The 6,035-nt window shown below is 33.3% G+C and overlaps 1 long non-coding RNA gene across 1 annotated transcript; it reads right to left on the minus strand.

Annotated features, from left to right (window-relative positions):
* Window positions 1-4,808: 4,808 nt before the first annotated feature.
* LOC136200900 (uncharacterized) lies at window positions 4,809-5,776 on the minus strand. Its single transcript, XR_010673600.1, has 3 exons — window positions 5,631-5,776; window positions 5,339-5,402; window positions 4,809-5,222 (listed from the first exon to the last, which is right to left on the minus strand). It is a non-coding gene; the product is annotated as an uncharacterized lncRNA (long non-coding RNA).
* Between the last annotated feature and the right edge of the window lie 259 nt (window positions 5,777-6,035).

Genomic DNA, 6,035 nt, shown 5'->3' on the forward strand with positions numbered 1-6,035 from the left:
AATTATTAAACTATTTAATCTTTTTTTGCGATGATGATCTCAAATAGTTTTTCAATAATTTTAACTCTAAAAAATTTCTTTTAGCAGATATATAGTTAAGTGGATTCGAAGCGCAATCGAAACATTTGGGTAATAATCTGCTGTTTTGACAAACTCAAGAATTTCAAATGCTGGCAGCAATAATTTTTGCCAAAGATTTGCAAAACTTTCATTTCTGAAAAAGAATCATTTGCATCAACATGTGAAAAATTATTATAGTAATAAATTTATGTGTTGTGACTATTTAGGACTATGACATGTATTTATCATTTTGAGATTTTAATTTCAGTATTTTTTATAAAACATTATATTTGGACCCTTCCCTCCATTGTGCCTAGATATGTGTTGCAAATTATTTAAGCCTAGGATTATTTCCTTAACTGTTTTATCTTTTAAGATTTCATTTTTGTATTTTTTTTTTCTAAAAATATTATTTTTGGGCTCCTCCATACCCTAGGCCCTGGTTTGTCCAAATGCGATATTTACGTATTGTCGTAATGCCTTGAATCAGTATATCCCGTTTCCTATTCGGAGTAGGATTTGGGTTTCGGATTCCTAGTTGGATTAGGATCATGGGTTCCTATTTGGATTGGGATCATGAGTTCCTAGTTGGATTGGGATTGGGATCATGGGTTCCTAGTGGGATTAGGATCATGGGTTCCTAGTGGGATTAGGTTAGATTAGGTATTATAAATACCCCCATTATGTAACCTAATCATTGTAATCTGATTTTCGCCTCCTAATAATACTATTCTCCTTCTGCCCGTGAACTAGCCAACACAACGTTGGTGAACCACGTAAATCTGTGTTTTTCGATTGATTGTTTATTTATCTTTCATTAATTCCGCACAACAAACTGGTATCAGAGCTTTCGGTTTCCGATCGGGGTTTTGTTTTCTTGAGAGAAAGATGTCTGCGATGAACGTGAAAATCGAAAAGTTTATTGGGAGAAATAGTTTCAGTCTATGGCAGATCAAGATGCGGGCTTTGTTAAAACAACAAGGTCTGTGGACGCCGTTGAAGAAGGCAACGGGAGAAGTCACGGCTGAGATGACGATTCTGGAAGAAAAGGCACATTCAACAATTATGTTGTGCCTCGCAGATGACATCATCACTGAGGTCTCAGACGAAGAGACTGCTGCTGGTCTGTGGATGAAGTTAGAGAGCTTATACATGACGAAATCTCTAACGAACAAAATTCTTCTGAAACAACATCTGTTTGGCCTGCGAATGCAGGAAGGTACGCAACTCAGGGATCATTTAGATCAATTGAACACATTATCATTTAAATTTTGGACAGAGCTTGGTTAAAATTGGTATTGCTTGAAAAAATTAGGGTTTAATTTGCATCACTTCATACGTTAAACCTGCACTTTGATTGAAGCGGCACGGTTAAATTAGACCCTTGTCCCAATAAAAAATGTATAAAAACTTACAACATAAATATTACATGTTGCAACTATTGAGTTTGTATTGTGATCATGTCGTGTCAATTTCGAATTAGTGTCAAAATGATTAAACCGTAATCTAACCCAAAAAAATTCATTTCAATCTCGTATTAACCTAATTGGGATAGTGTCGATACGTGTGTTGTTGTCGAGTCATATATAATTTTACTATGGATCAGATTTATTTTTAGGAGAACCTCAATTTTAATCATGAGGTTATTGGGAATTTCCCTCTAATTTTATAAAATGGCTTAATTTTTATCTTTGCTGTAAATTATTGGCTCAATTTTCTAATAAATTTGGTGGAAACTTTTTATTCGAAATTATTTTGAAAATGATAAAACTAAATCAAATTTTCTATTATCAAAATAAAATTCACAAAAGAAATTATGAATGGACAAAATTAAGATGTTTTATAAGATTAGGACAAAATTAATTTTTTTCAATAACTTTAGAAGGAGTTAGCCTTGTACAATTTATTAATTATAAGATTAAGTAGATTGATTTGTCTGAAACTAAATCTAAAAATAAGATTTGTTTGGTGTTGTGAGTATCCCATCATTTCTAGAAGAACAGTTTGATTGAGTCCCTTTGGTTGAGCTGCTAGAGTTAAGAAAGCGTGGACCACTTGGCAGGGAAAAAAACTTATCTTATCCCTAATTTTCTTCAAGCTTACCACGAAGTTACAGGGAAGCTTAAACTACTCTTAGTTGACTAAGAATGGAATTTGGGGGCAAAATCCAAATATGAGAAAGTATATAATAAAATACCTTACACCATTTTACTTAAATTCAACCATTTGGTGTGAAGCTGTTGTCTACCATATAATAAAATACTGTTAACCTTCTGTGATACATAAAAGAGGAACACCAAAGAAAAGAAAACATAAGATAAGAGATATAGCAGTCACTCAAGAGATATGTTTAGTTACTTTTACAGTTTCAGTCATTTTTTCTACACGTTTAAACCATAAGACAAAATTTTACCAGAGGAGGAGATGTGAATAAGTTCGATAAAATACAATTTCTATATAGATATGTCTGGTCTGTCCAAATCTGATATTCACGTATATCAATAATCATGATAACATTTATTTGTTTTACTCTAATTTAGAGTGATTTTGTGGTGTGGAATGATTGTGAAAGGTGAGTCAGAAGCTGCTTAGGATATTCAGGTAGCCTGAAAATGCAAATCTTGGTTGTAACGTTCTGAAATATTTTTGTAACATCCTTAACAAAAAAAAATAAGAATGTGGAATTGGAAATTAAACATCATTGGGTGCACATGACTAGAACAACATATTCATTTACTAATTTAGAACAACATTAGTTTCATTGTAATCAAACTCTAACTTTAAAAGACAAAAACCATTCTACCTATTAAACCAGAGCATTGAGCAATGCTTACATAATCTCGTCTCTAACTGGTAGAGTTTGATAAATTTCCGACGAGGAAAATTAACTATGAAGGAAAAAACCAAGCTTAACTCGGTAGGAACACTTCCCCAAAAATGTGAGGAAAGACATCGTTTTGGCCTCCTTGGAGCATAAAAGAAAATGCACAACCCTTCATATGTTGGGAGCCGCAATCGCAAATAAAGATGGATAGATGAGTAGGGGCCAAACCATCCCTATAAATGATGGTTCTCCGTTGTAAAAAAAATATGTTGGTACCGTTATGCAAACAGACCGTGTTCCCTTCAGTGAATCATCATATATGCTCTTAAAAGAATGCAATTTCTTTAATCAAACATTTCTCCTTAAAAAGAGCATTATTGAAGAGAGGAATGGACTATGAAGGAAGAAACAATGCTTAACTCGCTAGAAACACTTCCTCAAGAAAGTAGGGAACACCATCAAGTGATAGTTATGAACCCATAACCCGATCTGCAAAAATTTTATTAGGAGAAAAGTATGCTTGCCGCAGCAACTTGTCAAAACTCATCAAGCCACATACTGAATCCTCATCAAAGCTGAATAACCATCTACTCCATTTGAACCTTATGATGATGGAGCATCTGAATCTCCTTTATAGTGAATAAAAGAAGGATGTCAATTATTTCCATCACATTTATTAACGTGGTGGGTTTAATTTTCAAAATATGGAGCAAGTCTTACATTTATATGACCACAACTGAAATAACAGTCAAAGATGAACATAACATTTCTTTTTCGTTTCTATTTCCGTTTCTTTTTAGAAATAACATTTCTGATATCTATTTGTGTGCAACTTAGCACATATATAATCCTTCTAATTCAGAAATGCTCATATATAAATTCACTCTATTTACTTGGAAACAATGGAAATACATATTAAGATGTCAAATGGAATTAAATTGGATCAAATAATTTCAATTAAAAACATCTCATAAAGATACAGAGATCATAGGCTGATGTAGATAGCATTCAAATCAAGTTACCTTTCAAGCATAGCTGGCATAGTTTTATCATAGACAAACTAATTATGATAGAAACGTCTAATAACAAAAATTAGCATACCAACAATGTTTAAAACAAAGTTAAGAAGTTTCAATCAAATTTCACTTAAAACATAAAGTTGGATCAGTTAAATAGATTGTTGAGTAACTTGTTTTTCGGATGGAGCACATTCTGTCATATCTTGTTCTTCATCTGGAGCATATTGTGTCATCTCTTCTTTAAAAGGCAACTTCTCTTGTTCACTCGTGCTCAAAACAGGACCACTAGACCATGTATCCATGTAAATTGGTTCTTCAGGACCACCATACTCGGTGAATTCTTTAGTTGTCTCCTTCAAAGCTTTTTTCATAGCCATCTAAGAGATTTCTCGTCATGTATAGTTCGTGTTTGAACCTAGAAGTCTCCATATATCTTCTGATGATCGAACTCCCTAAGCAACATTTGATGTTGCATACTCAAGTTTTGATAAGCCCTCTCTTTCGCATGGTAGGACATCCGAGCTTTTTCCAAGACTTGTTGCATTTGCTCCATATACATATCGACTTGGGATGCTGACTTCAAAGTATTATCCCAATTTCCACGAAAAACAATAATATAAAGAAGTGATTATAGTTCATGTGCGGATGTGAAAACCACTGGTACCAAAGAAAATGACACTTTCTTATATACATATTTATAAATAGGAAACATCGAGCAGATAAATACCTATAACATGAACAAGCATGTGAGAGTTTTTCTCGAGGTTGTCATAAGGGTCAGAATTGACTCTTACAATACTTCCTATTATCTTTTCTTTAAATGTTTCTGAATCCTGGAGAAGCTCCTGAACTAAACTCTTTTTCAAGTAGATAAGTTTAATATTATCAGGAATAATGAAATGGTGATTGCTGATAATATTAAACTTATCTATTTGAAAAATAGTTTAGTTCAGGAGCTTCTCCAGGATTCAGAAACATTTGCAGAAAAGATAGTAGGAAGTATTGTAAGAGTCAAATCTGACCCTTATGACTACCTCTAGAAAAACTCTCACATGCTTGTGCAAGTTATAGGTATTTATCTGCTAGTTGTTTCCTATTTATACATATGCATTAAGAAAGTGTCATTTTCTTTGGTACGAGTGGTTTTCACATCCCAACATGAACTATAATCACTTCTTTATATTATTGTTTTTCGTGGATTGATACTTCGGATGTACCTATTTCCAAGACTTGTTACTATCTGGTGATTCTGCCTCCTTGAACTAATAAAAGGAGTTCGTGAAGCTTCTATAACAACTATAAGACTCTCAGAACTACCCCTGGAAATTCAATAGATACACATGTTTCCCAATAGCATAGATTAGGAGTAATATAGATCTCTTCACAATTCTCATTAAAACCTAAAATTCAAGAGATGAAAAGTCCAAAGTTTTACCGGAAAGAATTATGCTTCTAAAATTCAATAGCTTTCAAGTAGTTGCTCGGAAAGAAAATATTTCCTGCAAAAAAAATCATTATGGAATCAAAATCCAATGAGCAACAAATAGTAAATGCCAACAAAAACTCAGAAATAACTTGGAATTGGGCAATTCAAATATAGAGCTTTGTGCTATTAATATTTTAGCAGATAACGTCATGGAGGTTCATGACTATCACTTGATGAGATTCTGAAAGCATTGCTGAATGCTGATTTAATTGGTTTTCATAGATTTGATTTGCTTTGTTACCTCGAAGATTTGTTGAGCCGCTTTCTGCAGAAGGTAAACCCTAATCGCACACCATCAACATCACAACAACTTTCCAGATTTGAGATCTCTCCGGGGGAGGTATTAATATGGAATGCACAGACACATTTACAGAGAAGACAAGAGAGGGGCGGAGAAAACAAGAGTTGTGAAAACAGTAGCTATAGTTATATAGGCCAGGCCATTTGTGTGAGATATTTAATTAGTATAAAATATTAAGCTTGATATATTCCAACAACCCCCTAAATTTTGAAAGTGCTAAATTACTCTATATTCTTATGGGATAAGGTACTAAAATAGACCTAACGTGTTTTGAAAAGTATCAATTTAGGCTCAACGTTCAAAATAGCACCAATATAGCCTTAACGTTTACAATATAGCATCAAT

Source organism: Euphorbia lathyris, chromosome 7, assembly GCF_963576675.1.
Source record: "Euphorbia lathyris chromosome 7, ddEupLath1.1, whole genome shotgun sequence".
Taxonomy (NCBI): Eukaryota; Viridiplantae; Streptophyta; class Magnoliopsida; order Malpighiales; family Euphorbiaceae; genus Euphorbia; species Euphorbia lathyris.